Raw genomic sequence first — 19232 nt, forward strand, 5'->3', positions numbered from 1 at the left:
GGCTGCGGGGAACCTTCCTCCATCCAGCTTTGCTGGTGCACCTTTGCACAGTCCTGCACCCTCCGTGACCCCCTGGACGGTGCCCGCAGCATCCCTGCTAAGAGGGGAGCATCAGAGATGGGCCATTGCGTGGAACCCCCAGCAACGCAGCAAGACTCCCATGCCAGGGGTGGATAATCTTGTTGTTGGAGCCCAGGCAGTGGTTTTCCTCTTCAGTTCGTGCATCCAGAGCGGCTTTAGGTTCAGGGGTCCCTGGTTCAGCTCTGGCTGTGAGGAACTAGCTAGAGGTGGTTAAACCTGAGGAGGGAGGGACAGATGCACACTGAGACACGCTGGGCTCTGCCAGGCAGACTTTCCAAGCCATCTGGGGCTTGCCCGTCTCCGGTTCAGGTCCCTGAGATTTATGGCTGGAGTGACTTTCTAATCACAGTTTTGCCATCTGCCTGTTGGCCTTTAGCACTCCCCTCTCACCTGTCACTGAGCCCTGCCACTCCTGCCTGCTCCTGCCCGTGCCACCCAGCGAGGAGCACCCTTTCCTCTCCATTGCCCCAGCTGCTTGTCCGAGGGACAGCCCTTGTTCCTGCGGGTCCCTTCTCCCTCATCTTCCTGGGTGGGGACACTGATCTCCTGAACTCCTCATTGGCATGGCTAAATCCTAATTCTGGTGTTGCCCAGGTCCTGCACCAAACCCTGCTCTGGCCAATGCATCTTCCCAGCGATCCACTTCCTTCTGCTGCTGCCTCCCATCCACAGAGATTTCCCTGTGTGTCCTGGCCTCGATCCTCCAGCAAAGCAGCTTGTTCCTCCTCCAGATCTGCTCTTAACCTCGTTCCTCTCCAGCTCCAGGAAGGTGATGGCTCAGTGACAACAAGAAGGAAAAAAAAAAATCTGACTGGGGACATTGGTAAAAGAAGGTTTCAGTGGTGCAACGCAAGACACACTGAGAACATGAGCGGAACTCGGTGCAGACACCCAAATGAATGTTGTGGTGACACCAGCTGATGTTAAGCTGATGCATTTCTTCCCTGGCAGCTCTGAGCTGGAGCCTCTGGAGCCGAGCACGTGGTGGTTGCTGTTTTGGTCACTGCTGGCGTTTTCCTTCCTGGCATGCTGTAAAAATTAGTAGAGTCTTGTTTTATTTCTCTTACTGGTGTGCTGGCTGCTCCTGGCCCAGCTGCCCGCAGGCAACAGTACTGCAGGCTGAGCAGGGCTCCGCTGTCTTTCCTCTGACAGCCTCAGCTGCCTTCAGCCAAAATGTGTTTCCAGCACCATGAAAGCATCTGCAGGAAGTTTCTGCTCTCCCAGAAATAACAATATCAGGGAGAAGGTAGCTGTTTTTGGAGGACTTCTTTGCATTTTCTTTTCTTCTACATTTTCCCAACAAAAGCGTACCTTGAGAGAGAAAAGGGGAGGTTTCTGATCGGTTTTTTTATGACAGTGCCATGAGCATGAAGGCAAAGGTTTTGCTCGAGGTGGGTGCTGCTCCCTCCCCCTGCAGCAGCAAGCTCTCCTTGTTTGGGAGGTTTATACAGCCATGTGATTTCTCATGCACAGGAAGCCTGTCATTGGCCTGAGATAAGGTCATGACCAGCAACATCTGTCTGTGTGCCAGGATATTCTTGAAGCTAAAAAAAATTTACATTTTGAGGAGGGAAAGGAGAAAGTCTTTTATTGCTGTGTTGATTTTAAAATAAAGGCAGCTCTTGGAATTTGCTGCAGGATTTAAAATGTTCACTGAAGTCCCAGGGAGATGAATTAATGTCCAGAGAACAAGAGAAGCTATCAGAGTGGCATGATTACATGTATTTACCACATGGCTGTCATTTCTCCAGGGGTGATCTGGGGGAGAGAGAGATGGTACAAATGTAGAGCAAGAATTAGGTTATTTGAATCCCATTGGGTAGAAAGGAAAATTGCAGGCTGCGTTCCCCAAGAAAGCGTTTTAACTCTTCTGCAGGTGTTTTGCCTTTGCTGCGGTCTGTAAAGGCTCCGGCAGAAGGTGTGGTGGGAAGATGCCCTGCCTGCTGGAGACCTCGGTCCTGCTAGGGACATGGCTGAGGGTGCCCAGATGTTTTTCCAAGATCATTGTAGATGCCTGCACCTGGAAAAAGTGCTAGGGCTGCCCTTCTCCTCGGTGCAGAGACATGGGGCACGTTCTTCTGACCCGCTCGAGCTGTCTAACCCGGGGGAGATGGTTTACACGCTGGTGGTGTGGGGTCTTCTCCACTGTCTAGAGGGGAAGCCTGGCCATGTAACTCCAGTGGAGGCAACGCCAATGTCATCTGAAGATGAATCCCAGCCCCTTTAATTTAGTTTGGAACTAACATGGCTTTGATGACACCTTTGGTAATTGGCTAATACTCATTGCTTTAAAACTTTTGCCTTTCATTTGATACTTGCTGGTTCCTGTGTTACAACAAATAATGTCCTTTTTCCTCCCACCTGTGCCGCCCATGAAGGCATTAGCAGCAGTCACCTCCAAGCTGTGGAGCCTTTGTGCAGGAGTTGTTCCCCATTGCTGCTCCTCTGTGCCCTTTTAAGCTCTACCGTACCCCTTTTGAGATGGGGAACCAGGGCTGGACATGCTGCTCCGCAGGCAGGCATACCAATAATTTCTGTCTTGTTCTCCATGCCCTTCCTGTTAAAGTCCTGCCCCAGCATTAGCTTTGCTTTGTTCGCCTGCCACCGAGTGGGTATTTTCACAGAGCTATCCCCAAAGACTCCCAAGATCTGTCTCCCGAATCAGAATAGCTCATTTAGAGTCCATTATTGTGTGCGTGTGCGTATATATTTGGAATTTATTTTTTTTTTTTCCTCCAGGCATTACTTTGCATTTGTAGACATTGAATCTCAGCTGCCATTTTCTCTCTCAATTGCAAGTTAACTTTGGAGCGCCAGGGCACGTTCATGTTGTATAACGCGTTACAATTGCACTCTGATGAGTTTTAATCTACTCTTTTGGCCTGCCTGTCCTTTCTTCCTCCCTCCAACAGAGCTGCAAGACGCTGTGCTTATTCTCCTCCCAGTGGCTTCCAAACCACAGATTGCTCAGATGCTCTGTTCATTTTGCAGCTTCTGCGGTGTCAGCAGCTGTGCTTTATGATTTAAGACGGCAGCAGAACTTTCCACTGAACTATAAACCCGTGTATTCAGTTTCCTGGTATCCACACAACTGGGAAGCTAATTGAGGGCTGGGATAGTCCTGCGAGGAGAGGTCAGGACGTATTTAGATTACAGGGAGACAATGAGGTTGGTGCTGAACTGAATCAAATACCATGACCCCCAGGAAGAGACACATCAGGGGCGATGCTTTGAAGCTGGAGTCTACCTGCCTCCTCGCTGGAGTCTATTTGCCTTGGGGAAATAGCTGTCCCCAGGTGGGAGAGCCTCTGGCAGGAGGTGATGCATCTTGGATGGGATTGCTGGTCCACGAAAGCTGAGCCTGGTCATCCCCCGGCTGGTGGTACGGCACAACACTCATTGCACCAGACACCCTTGCCCTGGCTGCCTGCACAGAGATGCTGGGAGCAGCCATGCGATGAGTATGGGGCTGGATGAGGAGTGGAGCTGTGGCTCAGAGAATATGAGTGTCACATCTCGGTGCTCAGAGAGAGGACTGCAAATAATTCTGCAGGTTTCTGTTACTTTCCCTTTTTTTCAGTGAAAACTGGCATTGCCGTGATGTTCCTTGAAGATCAAGCTTTCAGCAACTGAAGGTTCAGCGGATGTTTTGCTAAGATTTCTTAAAAATGAAAAATATCAACGTTGATGCCCTGTGACAGAGACCTGCAGGAGTGGCCTTGTGTCCTCAGCCCCTTTGGGTGGCTTTGCAGGGTGCTCCTCCTTCCCTCGCGTGGCGGCAGCTGGATGCCACTCTGCCTGCAGCACCAGCAGCCGAAGGCAGGGCTGCCCCTGTCCCCAGAACTCAGGGCTGCCAGAGGCAGGGAGGGGGCTGTTGGCAGGACATTCCCCACCAAAGGTTGCCAGGGCTGGAGAGCTGTGCTGCCTTGTCTGTCCAGGCATGGATCTGTTGACCTTCAGTGTGCTGCTTGGCTTATGTTTTGTTGCTGGCCTTTCTAGACAAGGAGAGTGGTTCTGGCCAGGCTCTGTGTGGTCATTAAGGCATTAATCCTTTTATAATCTTTAAATAACTCATCCTTTGAAAGCAGTGAGGGCAAGTGTGACGGGCACCCTCCCCCTGGCCTCACTGGGAGGCCAGTGAGCTCTCCTGGCGGAATTCCACTGGTGGCTGGGAGAGGTTCTGTCCTCTCCCAATCACCACAAGACCAGCTCTCAAGATGGCTCGCTCAGCTTTTCCAGGGACAGTCTGTATTAGCCTTTGGATACCCTGTAGAGGGTTTAGGGATCATTTGTGAAGTTGTCCCGGTAACCTGAATTATGCATTAGCCATGTCCTTGGGCGATGTGCTTTATTGTTAACCACTTAACATAAAATTGCCCTCAGACAAGCTCTGTTAATGTACGATGCAAAATGCGTCTGAGATGGGTAGTACGGTCGCAAATGTTTTAAGAGACATAGGTGAAGAAATGAGGGGGGGGTGTGTGGAAAACATGATCTATCTACTCATACCAGTATTAAATATGAAGGGGATGTCTTCCCCCTGAGCAGGCTGGCTTTCTCCACATACCCCTTCTCTGAAATTCTGGCTCTTGTACTGTGCAAGTCTGATGGAGACCGTATAGCTGTTCTTTCTGAGAGTCCTCCAGAATACCCAGGCAGGTTTATTTTTTTCTCTGGAAAGTTATTTCTGGTTTATTCAGGAGGGAGCCTTGCCCCTTCTAATTAAATAAGCATCATGCCACTTCCTGGGAGATGCAGAAGGTACTTTGCTAGACCAAGCAACGTCTTTTGCATTTTATCAACAACTCTCTGCTGCAGTGATGAGCAAAGCCCTTCTTCTTAATGACCTAGTAGGCAAATGAGTTATCTCCTTTTCCCAGTCAACCTGGTAGTTTTTAATACAATGACAAATGTAAATGGAAAGCAACTTTGGAAAAAATACGTGCAGCTCAGTATGAGTAGCAGTGTTTGAAGGAAAGCAGATGTGGTAGTAATCAACTCTTCTGAAGTGACAATGACCCTGAGGGGACTAAACCCTCAAACCTTCCTTCCTGAGACACCATAAGAGTGGGGTGGTTGTTCCTTGGGAACTTTGTCTGCAGGTGGGCATGCTCCCTGGTTGTGTTTACCTGGAGCTAGAGTTAAAGGACCTGAATGGTCATTTGGAGGCAAGGTCATGAAATAGTTCTCACGGGGGTTGTTTATTCTTAACCAGGATGCTGTGGAAGGAGCTGGATACTCTACATGGTGGTCATGGACACCTGAGCTATTGGATGAACTGGTGACACAACAGTGGCCACAGGAGCAAGTGTGCCGATGATTTAGAGAAGCTATTGAGGAAACTGTCTCTTGTCTTTGAGATGATCTATGCATATTTGCTGCTGGTGGGACATACTACAGTGTCAGTAATGAGGGCTGAACAGTTTGAATTTGCTGTGAGACCTCTGTTTGGGGGAGTAACCCTGGTGTTTCAGTGGGTACCGCTTTGAACTACATCTACCAAAACCTGATGGTGCCCTTGAATGAAGGATCTGGTGCTTGTCAGGATGGAATGAGGTGTTGATGATGCCAATAGAGATGGATAAACTTAATTCAGGGTGAATCAGTCCTGGTTTTGCTACACAGGGGTCCTTGAACCAGGAATGCTGCTGACTCCATGTGTTCCCAGGACGAGGAGTGACACAAAGGAGGTCAGTTATGTTCCTGACGACATGGGAAGCTAGCTGGCAGGAAGAACGTGTCCAAAGGGAGGCAGGACTATTTCTTCCACATGCAAACTCACTTTTTTTGACCAAGGACCGGAAGGTAAGTGCTGCCTGGAGCTGCCCCTTCCTTGCCTTACACTGTGGGCAGCAATGCTGTTCATGGGCCAGTAGGCAGATGCACAGGTTTGCTCTATCAAGCTGGCACTGATGGCATTCTCCTCCTGCCTTCCTTGGGGGCCACAGCCTCTCTCAGGCTGACTGCATTACTGCCATTCCCACCCAAAATGCCAACACGACAGCCTGGAGCGGTGTCTTCTTCCCCTGCCGCCCCGCTGCAGGGGATAGCTGGGGTACTCGCTGTAGCATGCAACAGCAGCCAGGCACGGGCTGCCTGTGCTCGCTGGCACTCACCCTGCCTGTGGGAGAAGTCCAAAACACCATTTTTGCACTGGCCAAACCTTCACGCTTTGCCAGGTATTTTGCTACCAGCCTGGAAGTGCTGGTTGTCTGGTTCCCCAGGCCAAAGCCCCAAGGTGTGCTAGCATGCTGCTTTCCCAGTAGCCTGGTAGTACATCGAGAGGAACCAGATACCCTCTTGGTTCCTGTTGCCCTTCCAAAAGGCAGTAGAAGATGAACCTGACAGCCTGCTGCTCTGACACAGACACTGCGTCCGGCTGGAATGAGCATCCTGGGGTTGCCATGGAGATGCCTGATGGGCATCTCTAACTTTTCAGAGACCTGGCAGGATGCCAGGGCATCCTAAGCAACATTGGCAGTGCTGAAATAAATCCCTTCTGCTCCAGGAGACCAAAAAGTAGTCAGGAAAGACTTCTACACTCAGGAGGGAACGAACTCACCTGTGGAGCTGGGCTGTCTGTCTTGTCCAGTCACTGCTTGCACCTCCACATGAGCTGTTGGAAACAGGAGAAAATGTTATTAGACTCTTTCCTCGAGCAGCTGACCAAAAATCACATTATGCTTTTCGTTCTGCTTGCATAGTTTCAGGAAGCTGAGCGCTGAATGACACAACGCTGCAGGTCTGGTGAGCACTTGTTCAGAGACTTCTTCACAGCGCTTTGTGAACAGAGAAGGAGAAAGTTGTTTTGATAAAGAAATCGGGGGAAAAAAGGGAGGAAAGCACAGTCAGTGGCACAGCACATCAGTGTGAGTGTTGGAGCCCCAAAGGGTTAAAGCAACCCAGAAATCCTAAGGGGGTCCCTCAGGATAGCTCCTGAGCAGACTCAAGTAATGAATTTTCACTTCTGTACTTTCATTATCATTGTTCTTAGCTGGAGATTTACTGTTGTCCCCCTTAGCTCTGTGGCACATTATTCGTGTCATTGAGACAGTTGCAAGGACAGTGATGATCATTCAGCTTTCCTATTGGAAACCTGACAGGTCCAATTCCTGTGGGCTCCCGCTAAGCCTGAGCTTCAGGGGAGGAGAAACATGCATGGACCGTTACCCCAGGAACGACGCTCTGCTTTGCCTTCTCTCTCCTGCCAGCTCCTTCAGATTACCCAGAGAAGCCCCAGGTTTACCACAGTGCTGAAACAACCACTGTGCTCAGCAAAGCCTGTAATTTGGTTCTTCTGAAGATGAGCTGGTGACTACCAGCCACCCTCCCTTCCCTGCTAATCCAGCCAAGCACACATATTAGGATTAAAGGCAAGAGTAGATGTGCTTAGGTTCAGTGCAGCCAAACTGTGTGGGGAGGAGTATCAGTCACTTCATTGCCAGCAAGAGTAGTCTTTTTATCTTTTTCTTTCTTTCCAGAAATATTTTGTTACATCGTGTAAAATATTGACATACTTCTAGAGAGGTAAAAGAAGAACAAATTCAGAAGTGAGCTGCAACACTCTACTGGAGCACAAGTAGCAAAGCTTTGTGGACCCATAGCATTGTTTCCAAATCAAATACTTCTTTTAATCATTCATGCTATTTATTAGTTCCCTGGAAATTAGGAAACTGGGGTGGTGGCATTGGTAATTTGCGTGTCACATCCTGATACAACATTGCTTGGAGTTTATCTCTCCTGTTCAGTAAGATTAGAGAAAGCTATTTTATTTTTCCCAAGACCCCCAGAGAGTGGAAGAGTGGAAGAGGTAAGGCAGTGTCCTCCATGAACCCCAGCGTGCTATACTTCGGGTTGTGTTTTTAAATACCAGTGCCACCTAATCTACTGCTAGTGCTGGTCCCACAACTGACTTACTGAGGTCATTGGCCTTGCCTTCATCTTCGCTTCCACAGCACCAGCAGAGCCTGCAAGGATAACGTGACCATCAGTTCATGGTTCTTCAGTGACTGAGCTGCCCACCTGGAAGTGAGTAGTTGTCTATCAAATCTGTGGTTTGCTTGCTTCACACAGCTTATCTCAAGGAGGAGCCATTGGTGACATGCACGTGGCAGCATCTTCTGCCTTCTCCCTGCCCCGCGGTCGGAGTGGTGTCAGGAGCCTGGACCTTTGGACTGAGGGCATGTCTTGCTCTCCTAATTTGTGTCCCTGTCTGCTTTAGGGTTATTCAAGTAAAAGAAGACCCAACCCCTGTGACAACCTCCACAGAGCCAAGGAAACAGGGACCGTTCAACGAGGGAAAACACTTTACTGAAGAGGCAAAGCATCTTCATTGCTCTAGAAGTATTCCTTAAATAAACATCCATAGAAAAGGTAAGGTGAGGGCTCCGGGGCGTTGCACGTGAGGGCTGTGCACAGTGCACTTGGTGTCTGAGGCTCATCTGCTGGTGAACAGTTTGCGCCAGTAGAGCCTGGAGTCACACAGAATCACACACAGAATCATCTGGGTTGGAAAACACCTTGAAACTCCTCCAGTCCAACCATGAACCTCACACTGACAGTTCTCAACTCCACCAGATCCCTCAGCGCTGGGTCAACCCGACTCTTCAACCCCTCCAGGGATGGGGACTCCCCCCCTGCCCTGGGCAGCCCATTCCAACGCCCAACAACCCCTTCTGCAAAGAAATCCTTCCTAAGAGCCAGTCTGACCCTGCCCTGGCGCAGCTTGAGGCCATTCCCTCTTGTCCTGGCGCTGGTTCCTTGGTTAAAGAGACTCATCCCCCCCTCTCTGCACCCTCCTTTCAGGGAGTTGTAGAGGGCCATGAGGTCTCCCCTCAGCCTCCTCTTCTCCAGACTAAACAACCCCAGTTCCCTCAGCCGCTCCTCGTACGATCACCGCTAATACCTTCCCTGATTCTGGTTAATCTGATGAGCCAAAATGGTGGGGAAGTGGCCACTCCTCGGGGCCATGTTGTAGAGCGGCCTGGGAGCAACGCGAAGCTTCGGCAGGCAGCACGGCCTCTCTGATCCTGACCCTGATCCTGACCAGCAGTCTCATGCAAAATGAAGAGCATCTCCAGAAAGCAGAGCTGTGCAAACAGCCTGGTTTGGTTAAAGCAACAGGTCTCCAATTAAACATAACGGGAAGGAACTGTTTCCCTGGGTTTTGCTCCGTGAGACCAACTGTCTCAATTAACTGGCTCCCCTTACAGTGTTTTTCAACTGTACAGAGATGAGCCAAGGACACATGAACGTAACATGATCCAGGAAGATTCCCTGAGTGCCAGGAAGTTGGAGCGCTGCTGCCTCTCCTCTTTATGGACGTGCGCAACCTGGCCGCTCGCTGTGCGGGGCTCCTCCGAGCGAGCTTTGGAGGAGAGCTGCTCAGGCTCTCACGTGCTCACGGCTGCATTAATGCTGCAATAACTCCCTAACCAATGCATCGCCAAGCCCCTGCTGTGCTGGTACCATGGGGGCTCTTGTGCCACAGAGGAAATTTTTTGCTCTTGGCAAAAAACCACCCAGTTTACTGGTGATGGTGCAAACCCTCAAATTTGTGGTGGAAACACCCAAGCGATGCACGTAGCTGATCTCTGCACATAGCTTCTCTCCTGCTTAAGGCTCCCTGCAACCAGCCTGCAAGACCTGGGTCTCCAGCTCATGTCCCCAGCTCCATGGAGATGATGGGTTTTGGCTGTGCCCAGGCTCCCTGATGGCTCCTTACCCCTTCAGGGGAGGCCAGCCGGGTGTGGGACGTGCTTTCTGTCCCTGCTGTCACTACCTCTCTCCCTGCTCCTCCTGCAGCCGTGGCCACATGCCCCACTCTGCCATTTTCTACCCCTTGTGCCCTTGTCTTAGGGGCAAATGGCAGCAGCGGATGCTTCCTGGGACCTCTGAGCAGCCGTGGCTGCAGGGCAAAGCTGTGTCAGTGATGGTCAGCAAGAGTAGGTAATTACTGGGTGATAACAAGACTTTTGAGGATTTGCCTGAGGTCCTGCCATCCCTCTGCTGATCAGCCGTGCTTGGGGCGTCTCTCCCTGCCGACTTCTGCCCACACCTACCCCAGTCCATTGCTCACAGAGCAGGACAGTATCATCCATGGCAGATGGAGGTGCCGGGGCACCACAAGCCAGTGATTTTTGGGACCGTTCAATTTTAACCCCTGCCACGCCAGCAACTGCTCCGGCTTTGCCCCTGATTGAGTGGTGTCCTGCCCAGCCCCGCAGGTGCACAGGAGGCCCAGGTGGCACGGTGAACATCATGTGAGGCAAGGAGCCGGGGGCTGACAGTGGCCCCGGGCCAAGTCGTTATGACCATCTGCTCTGTGCTGTGCCAGGCTGACGGCTGCTATAAAGAGCGTGCGTGCCGCAGAGCACTGGGGATCTGGTGGTAACAGGAGCTGAAGGACTTCAGAGAGGAGCTGACTCTGTCTTTTCAGCTCTGTCTTATGTATATTTATCTGGACGTACAAATAGAGTGAGCCAGCTGAGATGGTTTAGTGTCACCAGGCTGTGCTGGGACACGCTGTGCTGGCTTCCAGCGTCCCCGCGCCTTCGGCTCCATCCAGCTTTGGTGCGATGTGCAGCAGCCGAGAGGCTTGCGGGGTAGTGGCCAGCGAGGCAGAATGTTGGGGTTGCCGAACGTGGACAGCAGGACTTGATGGTTTTCTGTGACCATTTGCAATCCAGAGAAGGGGATGTCAGGGGTCTGTGCCTGCTCATGGCAGCAGGTAAAGCCAAGGGCCAGGATGTTGTGATGGTGAGAATGATGGGGGAGAGCAGGAGCAGACCCTGCCCTCTCGCTTACAGGAGCAGCAGCGAGTGCCTCGGTCGGAAATACGACTTTTATCTAAAATATACACCTTGGCAATGCAGAAGAAAAGCAGGAAAGAGCTTTCACTCAGTGCTATAGAGCAGCTGTCAAACACCTGACTCTACATTTTGATTTCAGCCAACAGAATTAATGCAGTCTGATGCAAGGCTTTCTCTGAACTTGGTTTTGATTGTTCAGGGGAATGTGTTATCAAAGGCAGAAACGTGGCAAAAGGATTGAATAAGGACTGCTTGGGTATTGTGCACCCAGGGGCATGGTGCAGCATGGGGCTGTGCTTTGGGACCTCAGTATTAGAGAATTTTCTAATATTCTGTCTTTGAATGTTAGTCCTCTCCTTTCCTTGTAACTTGTAAAATGCATAAAGCCACTCCTAGCTCGGCAGAAAGAGATTTTCTTTGTGAGCCAGCTTGGACAAACTTCAGGACCTGCTTAATGCTGGTTTGGGTCAGACTGAGCTTCAAAGGGAGCTTAATTTCAACTGAGCTTTAAAATCTTTTGTGAATTGGCTTAAAAACAAGGATTATCAAAATGTGTCAACATTTAAAAGAACTATTTAAAAATAAATCGTCCCTCACGATAACTGAATTTAGGGGACCAGAAATGTAAATGAGGGAGGAAATGGGTGATGGTGGCTCCCTGCAATGTTCCCTAAACCTAAGAAGGTCTTTTATTTGCATCCCAAAAGTGCAGCAAGAGTCAAAGAAAAAGAAACCTGAATCTAGTTGACTTAAAGGTCATGAGACTTAGCGTCAGGATATTTGAGGGTCTCGTGATTTTTTAAATGTTAATACCGCAAGCCCTGTGTTGGGAAATTCACTGCCACTAGTTATCAGCTACGACTTGAAGACTGAAGTTGTTTCTGATCTGCTTTAGTGGAGGTTTGATGACAGAGTTATCAAGTTACCTGTAGGAAAGATCTTGTATACAAGGCCCATGAGAAAGTGGGAAACTGGAGAATTTTTTCCTAATTCCTATAACATTTCTGCTATTTGCTGACCAGCCCAAAAAGTGTTTCATTTGTTAAGATTTTGGCAGCTAAAGTCACCATTGCACCTCCAGTTTTCCTCCTCAGGGATCTCAGCACACCTTAAAGAGGTCATCTGAGCTCCTGTCTGCATCTTGGGGCGTGAGGATCGAGGTCTGGGGGTGTAGCATCTCGTGAACCTGCTGCAGAGCTGAGGTTAGAGGCACATTTCTCTTTAGTACTTGCTTTTCTGAGCCTGCCTCTTTTCTCCTTTCCCCAGCCCTGAATTTTACCCACACATCATCTTGAAGCTGTTGGTTGAAATATTTCATATTCGGTTTATATGTAACGCTCAACAGGTGCACAGGGCAGCTCTTAAAAGGTCAAGTTTATATAAATATATAATGCATATTAATAAAATATAGAATTTTAGAATAAATTCTGAGCTGCTGTAAAACATGGGAAGGTTTTCTTAGGGTAACTCATTTTAGTGCTAGTGGTAGATCAGAGGACCCCTGGAGACAATATATTTTGATTTATAAGATTTGTTGGCCATGTGTTGCTAGCAAGAAGTCAAAAAGGAGTTGAAATTGTTGGTGCTCAAGCTGTGCTTTGGGCTACTATCGCCAGCAATGCTCTCACACTGCAGAGGCTCGCGAGCTTCCAGCAAAATTCCTGCCCTGGTTCTATCACATATTGCGCTGCTTGAAATGATAAAAGATGGGTACAGGGTCATCAAGAAACATCGTAACTCATTGTACTGGTGATATCAGAGCTGTTGTCTGTTTTAACTCTGACCTTATCAAGTAGTATTGACCGTGCTTTACAATAAAGACCCAAGATACTGTAATTCTGCAGGATGTTGGCTCACGGAAACATAATTTTTGTTTTTCCAGTAAAAGGCCCAAGAGTATTTCCGAATTAGACTAACAAACCAGCAGTGTTAATTCTGCTGCAGTGCTGGCACACGCAGGGGAGCCTAAAATGCAGCTGGGCGCTGGGCACCCAGCACGGGGTGCAGCAGTTGGGGTCACGGCAGGGCTGGCTGTGCCCATCAGCATGGCCTCCTGGCCCTGCACCGCGAAGCCAGGGCAGGCAGCCTGCCAACGGAGCGGCACCTCTGGTGGCTGGTGGGAGCCTTCTGCCTTTACGTCGTTTCATACAGACGTGTGTGTGTGTGTGTGTGTGTGTGTACGTGTAGGGGTTAGCACGCTCCATCATTGCAATTTTTTGCAGTTCTTATTTTGTTTACAGCCCTGCAATGTTGTTTGAGTTGTGAAGCATGAAGCTTCACGTGGAGCACCTTATCCTCCCTCCCTGGCCTCATCCATCTCTGGAGAAGAGGAGGCTGAGAGGAGACCTCATCTCCCTCTACAACTCCCTGAAGGGAGGTTGCAGGGAGATGGGGATGAGTCTCTTGAAGCAAGTAACAAGCGATAGGACAAGAGGGAATGGCCTCAAGCTGCGCCAGGGCAGGGTCAGACTGGCTCTTAGGAAGGATTTCTTTGCAGAAGGGGTTGTTGGGCGTTGGAATGGGCTGCCCAGGGCAGGGGGGGAGTCCCCATCCCTGGAGGGGTTGAAGAGTCGGGTTGACCCAGCGCTGAGGGATCTGGTGGAGTTGAGAACTGTCAGTGTGAGGTTCATGGTTGGACTGGATGATCTTCAAGGTGTTTTTCAACCTAGATGATTCTGTGATTCTGTGATCTCATAGCACCGATACAGCTCAACCCAGTCCTCAGAAAGCCATGGCTCTCTAGTGCGCAGCGTGCTCCGGGCATCCTGCGTGGGGAGGATGCTGATGCCATGCCGTGGCTGCCTGCGACGCAGAACCATGGGGCTGAAACAGGCACCAGGGATGGGTGTGGGTGTCCCCTGCCATAAATCTCTGGCCCTTCTCAAGCCCTCTCACATCTCTCCCCTTCCTGGGAATGGCTCTGGCATGCACCAGCCAGCCCTGGAGCCTCTGGCTGCTCCATCACCCTGGCGCTGAGTGTGGAGGTGACGCTTCTCCCCAGCAACTGCATGTGATGCTTACGGGGCGCCGGGGGCACAACCCCCTGGCAGCACGTTCTCCCCTCGGCAGGTCTTCACCAGGGCTGCTTGCTCTGTTTTCCCACCTGGAGGGACTCAGCGTATAAAAGAAAAGGAAGTGAAATGCAATTACAGTGTCAGCAGAAGGGCTGTGATTCACGGGGCCAGTGACATCACAGGGCCAATGACATCACAGGTCTGGATGCTGCCCGACTGACTCCCTTTTCAGCAGAAATTACCGAGGACGTCAGCTGGTTGGGAAAAGGCATCCTCAGTAACTCAGTTACTTAGAAACAAATACCAATGATTAAACGTTGCCGTATATTACTTAGATGAGGTGAATTCTTGTTCTGCGCTTAAATATAGAGGGGCAGGTGCTCAGCTGCTATAAACACATCTGCCTCTGAGTAAATTAATCCCCACAAGTCAGGGGAGTTGTGGTATTTACACCAGTGGTTTACTAACCTTTAATGCATACGTGTGGCCAGGAAGCCTCTCTGGTGATTGCCCACGTTATGCTTGGTGCCTGCCAGTCCCTTACTGCCACAAACACCTAATTAATTCCCATGCTTTTAAGGAAATGAAGCCGTACAGAAATATGCCACCAGTAACAAATTACACAGTACTGATGCCACCAATTAATGCTGCAGGAAATAATACTATATTTCAGATGCTGAATGGTTTTTTTTTCTCCTGAATTAATTTGTCACCATACAATAAAATAAGGCTACTGTCCTGCCTGGAAGTTGCTAAATTAACATTCAGACATCGTCCGAAGTGCTAGAAGGGGAAAAAATATAAGGGGCATAGGTCTTTTTTTTTTTTTTTTCTCTTGTTTTCATTATGTCTGAGAGAAAAGAGCCGAATAAGCATCTAAGTCTACTGTACCACCTAGGGATTGCAGTGACTGTCCCAGTGCTCCCAGTCTACACCAGCACACCTCCCATCCCAGTGCTCCCATCTCGCCTCTCCGAGGAGCTGATGGTGCTCGCAGAATGATGTGTACTGCAATATTTTCTAAAAACCAGTGGCTGCTAAGACGGCATCTGTCCCTCACAGGAGGAGCCTGCAGGGTTTGTTATTTACCTCCTTGCCCAGGCAATGCAGAAGCTTCGGATGTTTCCCATGCAGGGCGAGGATGCGAGCGAGACCTTTGGGCTTCTGAGACTCCGTGGAACAGGTCACAGCTTCACTTTCCTTAGAGTAGATGGGATGAGTTATGGCAAAAGGAGGAAATGAGATGAAGTATGTACTCCTGCCGGGGCTGATCTTTGTACCCGTGAGCTCGAGTCACAGTGGCAGTACCATTTACGCAAGCTTGCAAAGGAGACGGTCCCTTTACCTAGCTGGGAATGGTACAAAGGTACAGGCTGAGGTTTTTTTTTTTTGACTGAAAGCACATTTGTGAATGCATCAGGAAATACCAATGCGTGCAGGTGCCATAGAGCACAGAGAAGCATCGGGGAAACAAGCTGGGGCAGGTTACCTTCTCCTTCACGGCTGGCCCGGGAGGGTGCAGGAATGGAAAGCAAAAGAGAAAGCAGGTTTGCTGGGTGGTGGCACCTGCGATTGTGCAGGGAGGAGGTGTTTACTGATGGAGGCTGTGGCTGCCTTTAAAGCACTCTTGGGTTATCACCAGGGTGCTCCACGCAAACACCCTGGAATTGCTGCTCCAGGAACACTGATAGGATTAAAAAACAAATTAATCTCATTTCAACCAGGCAACAGAGATGGGTGGCAACACCAGTTTAGCAGGGCTGGCGCGCAGAATGTAGCCCATCTCTGTTTGCAAGGATTAGCTCAAAAATAACCAGGCTATTGTTGTCGATATATTTATTTATTTATTTATTTATTTATTTATTATTTAGAACCTTTCTAAGAGTATAATAAAGAAAAAGCAGCATCTTGTGATAGTTGTTGCTCCCCCTGGGTTGCAGCGTGGCTCTGATCAGTGCCGGGTGGTGGTCCACATGCGAGTAGCTGAGTGGGTGCTGGTATCGTTCTTGTAGCGCCATCAGAAATGGTCTCCAGGTCATCAGCCAGGGAAGCATCTCACACCAGGGGACAAATGAGGCCTAGAACAGAAACTGGGTGTCCAACAAATCAGCAGGAGGAGAGAGTTGGCGGGGTGCAACAGCTCTTTAGCAGGGGCTCCTGTGTGCATGGCTCCCAGGTGGCAGGTGAAGGCAGGCTGCATCCCAGTACGCTGGGCATGTCAGCATGTGCTGCCAGTCCAAATGCAGAAGAGCTCAGCTGAAGAAATGCAAAACTAAGCTTGTTTCGGACCCTACAAACCAGCTCTGAGAGCAAAGGCAGCAACTCCTACAATGTTTTAAAAACCGGTGCTGTGTAGCAGCACTTAAGTCAGAAAGGGTAGTGCTTCCCCCTGCTCTCCCCAATATTAATGCGCTGTCCTGCCAAGACATAAAGTCAGTTAAAAAGAGATTTTCTTGAAATACCACAGACTCTCATCCAGAGAGGACAGCCATCAGCAGGGCGTATTCTCAGTGGGGTCTCGTCAGCTCAGCTGCCTGGAAGGAACATTACGCAGTGCCAGTGAGGTGATCCACTGGCTACCGAAACTCCACCTGCCCTAATGGGTAATGAGAAATGAATTTGACAATGTGGAAAATCTGGGCATTATTGAGAAGTTAGATCAGTCTCCAACTGGATTAATTCGCTGCTGGTAGGTGGAAAAATTAATAAAGTGCAGATCTGTATCAATCTAGGTGATTTTCTGTAAAGCCATAAAATACACACATTATGCATCAAAAACTGTTGGAATAGCAGCTAAGGCTCAGCCCCGCAAGAGGCTTTGTGTGCTGGGATGCTGACTGTCACGGTGCACCCCTGGAGTGTGCCAGAAAGGGGCTGGGAGGGGTGTCCGGGCCTCCAGCCCCTCCGCCGAGGCTGGCTGGCCCTTTGGCTGGGTCCCTGCCATCACCAGCCAGCTGCCCGTGTGGCCCTGCTCTCGTGACAGTGTCTTTCTCATCCGTGAAGCGAAGCAGCATCATGGCCTTGGCTGGGTGTGCTTTTGTCCTGATGGGCCTTATAGCCTGATGGCTTTGCCGTGCTGTCCTGAGTATGGAGCTGTACGTTTAAATCCTGGTGGGTACTGAAAGCACCGACATCCTGAATACTAGCTGCAGGATGTAGCTTAACTTTCAGACAGCAAAGCCAGAGGAGTTGAGCTCTGCCTTTGTAACTGCAATGAGCGCAGTGGAAATCTATTAAACACACTTTTGGGGAATAATTTCCCAGCTTGTACCGAACTGACCACAGATGAGGTTTGAATTTGAGCTAGACACTTAAAAAATGCACAAATGAAGCTGTTTTTTTTCTCACCTGGCAAGAGGAAAATGTCCAAAAGTTAAACTGGCCTTGACTTGTGTTAAGAGGAGTTATCTGTGCTAGCCATAAATTGAACCGGGATGGCTTAATTGCTCATTCACAGTAAATAAAGCTATAACTGAGATGTCTACTTTATAATATAGAAAAGATCTCCCAGGCTATGGAGGATGATAGCTAGCCAGAGAAATCCATTCAAAGGCTCTTTGGGATCGATAAGCAGTTAAGAGAGCTGCGGGAAGATGACATTGCCTGTCTTTGTGCACAGACACCCAGAGAGGTGCTGGGCTGTTAAAAGCACGAAGGACAATGCCTGGGCTCGGATCCATCGGGTTTAAAACACGGTGATTTCTAGCTGAGTTTCCACTTGGTGTCCAAATACAGAAAGGTAGGAGCTCCCTATACACCAGAGTGAATGGCTGGGGAGCCATCAGCTCCAGTAGTAGCACTCCCACCCTCACCCTGGGATGGTGTCCAAAGCCAGGGTGATGGGCTTAGCCACCCAGTTTATTAATATTAGCGAGGGCTTCTGTGGCTTGGAGGCATCTGAGGCCAGCCCGGCACTTGCAGGTATGTTGCAGAACATGCTGGTAGCCAGCCCCAGGGCTGCCTAACTTAGGCTGGAATAAAACCACTGCCACGGTGGAGGGAGCAGTTAAAAGACTTAGAGCTGGTTTTAGCTGAAGACTTCTGAGAGGTACCGTGGCAGGGCAGACCTCTGGCTGGGTGCCTGGGAAGGGACTCTTCCATTCACATATATACTGCTGGTGGGGTGGTTTGTGCTCTCAGCATTTTGCTAGGCGGACTGTGCCGTTTCTCCTGTCCCTGGCGTCTGCCATCAACAATGGGAAATGTAAATGGCAGTGACTGGCTCATCCCTAATAATTTACTTCGAAAGGCTGTTCTGCAGAAGTAAGATCAATTGCCACTTAGCTTCCAGCTCCCACCCTGCCAGTCTTTTCAGAGAGAAATATTACAGCTGCTTTATAGCCCCACTACTCCTCACCTGGCCCACGTTTAATTATTAATTCCCCCATGCCATGGGAGAGAGCCAGTGGGACTGCAGCAGGAGCTAGACCAAGCTGTGAGCCCTCTAGCCCCAAATCCAAATGAGATTCGGAACAGACCAGGAAAAAGTGAACTGCGAAGCAATCGCTGCTGTGATTCTGCTTAGTGATTTGCAGGGGTTTCACCTGGAATCTCTTCCCTTGGGTACATGCACCTTCCTTGATCTGATCATGCGGGTTGCTGGAGTCCATGGATGAAATCAGACTCCCACCAGCCTCAGGAAGAGACAGAAAACTGTCCTCTGAACTAGGCCCTTTTAGAAAGAGGAAAGTTCTCCCTGCTGGTTTTGGAGCAGATGTACCCAGCACCATGGTTTGCCAGCAAACGGTTGGAAAGGTTTGGGGTCAGGTCGTGGTGCAGAAAACGATACATTATGTTTTCCCTAGTGAACATGTGAGAAAATGGACCGGATCACAATCACTTCACAAGGACAGAAAGATGTGAGGCTCACTAGAGCTGTTATTTCCAATGACTGATTTGCTTGGCTTTATTTAATTAGCTGTCCTTGAGCCAATCTGCTTAAGTGGCAGTGAGTTTACCCTGATGCAAAGCGCAGACTCATAAAACTAGGGCTGGATGAGGCGTCTGGTATGCCAAGGCACCACCAGCTTCTGTCTTGATTATTTCCAGCAGATAGCTGTCTGATTCAGTCTCAGAAATGCTAATGATAATGATTTTGGGGGGGGAAGGTGGGGTACACCCCTGCTAGGTGCTTGGAGATCTGGGCTGTTCAGGCTGGACAAGCTTAATGGTAGAATTTGAAATACAAATCAGAAGTGTGGTCAATGAGCTTGGCTGGGGTTTGGCCATTTAGCTGCACCAGTGGAAGTATTATTTTTTTTTTTTTTCTGAAAGGATATTATATGTATTTGAGCAAGTAGTAGTGCCATGTTTCTCAGAAAAATGG

General features: G+C 49.6%; 1 long non-coding RNA gene across 1 annotated transcript in view; it reads left to right on the forward strand.

Moving 5' to 3' along the window:
* LOC141947149 (uncharacterized) overlaps positions 1-19232 on the forward strand; it is a 36110-nt gene that overhangs the window by 4854 nt on the left and 12024 nt on the right. Inside the window, exon 2 of the long non-coding RNA XR_012630041.1 lies at positions 8303-8454. This is a non-coding gene — a long non-coding RNA (uncharacterized LOC141947149). The remainder of the gene's footprint in view (positions 1-8302; positions 8455-19232) is intronic.

Source organism: Strix uralensis, chromosome 9 (assembly GCF_047716275.1).
Source record: "Strix uralensis isolate ZFMK-TIS-50842 chromosome 9, bStrUra1, whole genome shotgun sequence".
In the NCBI taxonomy this organism is placed as follows: Eukaryota; Metazoa; Chordata; class Aves; order Strigiformes; family Strigidae; genus Strix; species Strix uralensis.